Source organism: Lynx canadensis, chromosome B2 (assembly GCF_007474595.2).
Source record: "Lynx canadensis isolate LIC74 chromosome B2, mLynCan4.pri.v2, whole genome shotgun sequence".
Lineage (NCBI taxonomy): Eukaryota > Metazoa > Chordata > Mammalia > Carnivora > Felidae > Lynx > Lynx canadensis.
This window is the reverse complement of record NC_044307.1, coordinates 70,291,996-70,297,373: the sequence shown is the minus strand read 5'-3', so window position 1 is coordinate 70,297,373 and position 5,378 is coordinate 70,291,996. Positions and strand designations below refer to the sequence as shown.

The window sequence follows — 5,378 nt, the reverse complement described above, 5'->3', positions numbered from 1 at the left end:
AGGAACATTAAGATTATTTGAAAAGAGGAAAACTTATATTCCGGGAAGAAAAAAGCAGAGTAGTAGCCAATCTACTGGAGGGAGAGTGTGGAATTGACTACATAGACACAACACTAAGACAAGTAAACTGCCTAACGAGTCAGGAAGATAGATATTAAAAACACTGAGGAATAAAGTAAAGCCCATCTCTTACATCGTTTTATCTAGGAACACATCTGTTTTACCCTCAGTTAAGATGAACTTATCTTTTTTTTTTTTTTTTTTTTTTAACATTGATAGAAGGTATATAGTGTTGTGAATGGGAGCATGGGCTCTGAATTAAGACTACCCCCCTTGGTTCACTAGTTTGCCTCTTAGTGGCAAGTGACCCAAGGTAAATTTGCATGGCTTTTAAGATCTGAATTTCCTAACTTATAAATTTTAAGGTCTCAATTTCTTAATCTATAAAGTGGAGATGATGATAATTGCACTCATATTAAATGATATGATTCATACATAACACCTCAGTTTCTAGCACACACTGTTTTAAATAAATATTAGCTATTATTATCACTTGAATTTCTATCTTCCTTGCATTGTGATGTTTTTAGCAACTCCAAACAAGACAAAGTAGACAGATTACTGTAATTTATTGCAGAGTTTTCTCTGCCCACTAGCAAATGAGTATAGATAACTGCTATCCATAAGAAAACCCTCAATTCCTTGTATCCTCAGTAACAAGAATTTATAAGTAAATTTGGATCTCCCAAAGGAACATAATTTTTCCAGTAAACTTTTCCCAACCTCTTTCCTATGCATTGTGCCTCCAAAATCACATGGAAAACCATTGCCTTTGAGCACATCTCTTCCAAATAAGGTTTATTATAGAAAGGTGTAGTACCAGTTGAAAAAATATCACAACCACTCCAAATAACCTTCCTTTTTTGTCCTCAAAATGTAAATTTTAAAAAGCTCTATTAAGATTATCTGAAATCCAGTTTTTATTCAGAGAGATGTTTGGATAAGAAGCAGTATCAATTTTTTTATATGACATAGAGCCCAAGAGAAGAGGAAGAAAAGAATCTACACGGTTACTACGTGTTGAAGACAAATTATACACATTATTTTTTGCTTCATTGTCTGTTAGGTATTTATTTGGGTGCAATCTTCAACCAAGGCTGTTTAAGCTGCAAACCTGAAATATGAATACAATCACAAGTAACAACAATATCTATTGTTTATTGATGTCTCAGTCTTTGCTAAGGACCTAGCATGCCTCTTCTCAAAATTTTTCGGAAAAAGTATTCTTATTTTATTTTCCTTCCATTACCAAATCACAGAAGTAACATACCCAAAATCACCTAGGCATTTTCAGTAGCAAAGCCAAGGCTCCAACCCATTTCTGACACCCCTTTACTCCTCTGAGAAGATACTTTCTGGCTTCAGGTTTATTTCTTCCAGTGGAAACAAATGGTCTCCACCCAACACACACTCACACACACATGCTCACACACACACACACACACACACACCCTGACATTTGGTGACTTTTGAAACTAACTATACCCTAAAACTATATCCCTATGTATTCTATTAGTTGGCTAGCCCACATTCATTTATATACCTTCTTCCAGTTGATCTTATGTAAAGACTTATTCATTTTATTCTAGTGGTATTCCTTTATTATAGAGGAAGAAATTTGCATCACAAATGGCAACAGATGTTTTCTTCACTTACATTATATAAAGCAATAAACATATGTTGCTCAGATTGCTAACCTGGAGCCAGAAACATGCAGTTTCTACTGTCACTGTTGAAGGCTCTGTGATATCCCAGAAAAGACATTGGATTTGGAGTCAGAGCACCTGGGATTTAATCTATATTTTGCCATTTATTGCACTGTGGGACCCTGGGAAAATCACTTTACCTCTCTATAAAATAAAGTATTTGGGCAAGGTGACCTCTTAAATTTCTCTCTGTCCTAAAATTCTATTTGTGTCTCAGACCATATTACTAATTTTCAATTTGCTTCAAATTTCTGAAATTGTTTCTTTATCCTTCTGCATAGCCTCAACACTATTTTTCTGGAAAAAAAAATTTCCACTTTCCCTGTTTAAAAAACAATAAGTTACATATGACCTTATTACAAGAAAAACTGATAAATGCATAATACAAAATGTAAGCAGAATTTAAGTAATTAATTGACTACTGATCTTGAAGTGTTTTGGTATATCACGTATAAGAATCAGGCTGCTGGGGCACCTGGGTAGCTCAGTTGTTGAGCTTCTAATTCTTGATTTCTATTTAGGTCATGATCCCAGGGTTGTGAAATCAAGCCCCACATCAGGTTTTGCACTGAGAATGGAGCCTCCTAAAGATTCTCTCTCCTGCCCCCTCCCCTCTCATGCTCTCTCTCTTTGTCTGAAAGAAAGAAAGAAAGAAAGAAGAAAGAAAGAAAGAGAAAGAAAGAAAGAAAGAAAGAAAGAAAGAAAGAAAGAATCACACTGCCTTAGTTGTTCCTGGAATATATAACCTAAAACTGTTGTACCATGGGGCATCAGTGAGATTAAAAACCCTGTATTCACTTCTTGGTGACCCATACTGGAAAATTGATTGAAAACCTCCAAGGTGTCATGCAAAACATGACAATGAGACCAACAATGAAGAAACTGCCATTGAGGAACTCACAGTCTCGTGGGGAGCACAGACAGTTAACAAGCATCACAGTGCAGCATGTATTTCGTGGGGGCCAACACTGGGTGCCATGGGAAGCCTGCGAATGGACACCAGACTTAGCTGGGGGGGGGGGCGGGGTGGTTACAAGTGGCTTTTTAGAAGAGGCAATGTCAAAAGTGAATTCTGATAAGACAAGTAAAGTTATGCCAAGGGAAGATAAACAGGAGAGAAAGTGCCCAGTCTGTAGGCCAGATCCTGGGTCTCATGAGGTCTGGTGTACCTGGTTTTGTGTCAAAGTGTATCTACTGGTAATTAAAAAAAATTTTTTTAATGTTTATTTGTTTTTGAGAGACAGAGAGCACAAGCAGGGGAGGGGCAGAGAGGGACAGAGATGCAGAATCCAAAGCAGGCTCCAGGCTCTGTGCTGACAGCTCAGACACGGGACTAGAACCCACAAACAGTGAGATCATGACCTGAGCCAAAGTGGGATGCTTAATGGACTGAGCCACCCAGGCGCCCCTCTACTGGTAATTTGAAATTGCTTTCTGTTTGAAACAAACCAAAACAGCCCCAATACTTTCCAATTCATATCCCTGATAAATGTTATTAAAAGAAACTGAGCTAAGCTGGTAGGTTAATAACATCTGAGTGTTCATTTTCTTACCTGCTAGTTAGCTCCCTGCAAAAGTTATCTCCGATTATTTATTGTGACAAGACCTTTGGGCCCTCGTATGTTCATCAGAAATTAGAGTATTCTTATTTATTCTAATTCTTACCTGTCCTTTCAAGATGTTCTCTTTAGGCCAAAAATCAGTAGCTTTTGTTCATGAATAATCATTCATTTTAAGAGTTAAAACTGAAGGTCTGATACTGTATCTTGAGATAACTAAAGCTCTTTGTCTTCAATGATTTCACTATTTGATTATCTTTTAGAAATGCTACCCTATTGAGGATTGCTTTTTATACCATCTGATGCCTCACCCAGATAAACAAATTTTAAAATGCCAGCTGGAGGTGAGTGTTTGCCTTCATGGTAAACTCATCAGAAGCCTATTGTCTTCTTTCTTTTCTTGCTCTTGCTTTTAAATCCATCCTCAAGCAACTCCTCTCCTCTTGTTTGTTTTTCGGTTTGATAGGGGATATTAATGGAACAGATGCAGCCACCATGTGAAAACGTATTTGAAAGAGCTACAACTTCATTTATAAATGTTCCTGTCCTAACACTTCACAGAGTTGCTAAGTCTCTGTGCATTATTAAAAGAAGCCTCTGACATCCATAATGATCTTTTCCAGTTTTGAGTGACATGATATACCGGCCTGGCCTGTAAGTAAGCCATGCTCACTTCAGCATCTCCATAGACGAGAGGAATAAGAAACAGGAAAATATTCATCGAAATATTTATGCATGTGTTTTAGACTTAAGGAGTAAGGATATTCTGGAAACTACTTTTAATATCAAATCTGTGTGGGGTGCCTTGGTGGCTTAGTTGGTTGAGCATCTGACTTCGGCTCAGGTCATGATCTCACAGTTCGTGAGTTCGAGCCCTGCATAGGGCTCTGTGCTGCTGACAGCTCGGAGTCTGGAGCCTGCTTTGGATTCTGTCTCCCTCTCTCTCTGCCTCTCCCCACTCACATTCTCTCTCTCTCTGTCAGAAATGAATAAACATTAAAAAAAATTTAATATCAGATCTGTGCAAGTATTAATATTTTAATGTGTTGCTCTAAAATAGGAGTTCTGTCTTTTAAAACATCTAATTTCCAATTGAAATATTTGATGAAGTAAATGTAGTGAATCCTGATAAAAAATAAGAAAGTCACTCAGGATTTTTATTTTTTTATTTTTTTTATTTTTATTTTTTTATTTTATTTTTTAAATAGGGAACGCTTCACGAATTTGCATGTCATCCTTGCGCAGGGGCCATGCTAATCTTCTCTGTATCGTTCCAATTTTAGTATATGTGCTGCCGAAGCGAGCACACTCAGGATTTTTATAAATAAGAAGAAGAAATAGCCGTGGAGGTTGAAGAGGCTGGTAAACTGTGATATTAAGGATTAGTTTATTCTTTCATTGATTATATTAACTTTTGTCCAGATGTCTTTAGAATATGAGTAATAAGACAGAAATGCTTTCTGAGACTGTTAAGGGAAGTATGGAAAACCCTTGCTTGCTTGCTTGCTTGCTTGCTTGCTTGCTTTTTTTAAGAGAGAGAGGGAGAGAGTGAGAGCAGAGGAGGGACAGAGAGAGAGAGGGAGAGACAGAATCCCAATGTCAGTACAGAGCCAGACATGGGGCTTGAACCCTTGAACTGTGAGATCATCACCTGAATTGAAATCAAGAGTCGGATGCTTAACTGACTGAGCTACCGGTGCCCCTGGAAAACCCTTTTTGAAATCCAATCTTGCTTTAAGCTTGAGGCACATGTATCTTTTACCCAAATAATTACCCACCCCTCTAAATGAGTTATTTAAGAGTTTCAAAGGTACTGAAGACTTTCAGCACTGTGGTCAAATGTGCAAATTCTAGATCAACTCAAATGCCAGCTTTGCCACTCCCTGGTTATGTGATCTTGGAAAACTTAACCTCTCCAAGTTTTTTCATATCTGTAAAACAAAATGATAATACAGTTATTGTGAAAGTTAAATGAGAATAATTCACTTGAAGCATATAGCAAAAAGTCTGGCACACTGAAAATGTCCAATATGTTAACTACCATTAACAGATA

The 5,378-nt window shown here is 37.3% G+C and overlaps 1 non-coding gene across 1 annotated transcript; it reads right to left on the bottom strand.

Moving 5' to 3' along the window:
- Positions 1 to 4,525: 4,525 nt before the first annotated feature.
- LOC115515196 lies at positions 4,526 to 4,632 on the bottom strand. The gene has a single exon (XR_003969227.1). It is a non-coding gene; the product is annotated as a U6 spliceosomal RNA (small nuclear RNA).
- Positions 4,633 to 5,378: the final 746 nt, after the last annotated feature.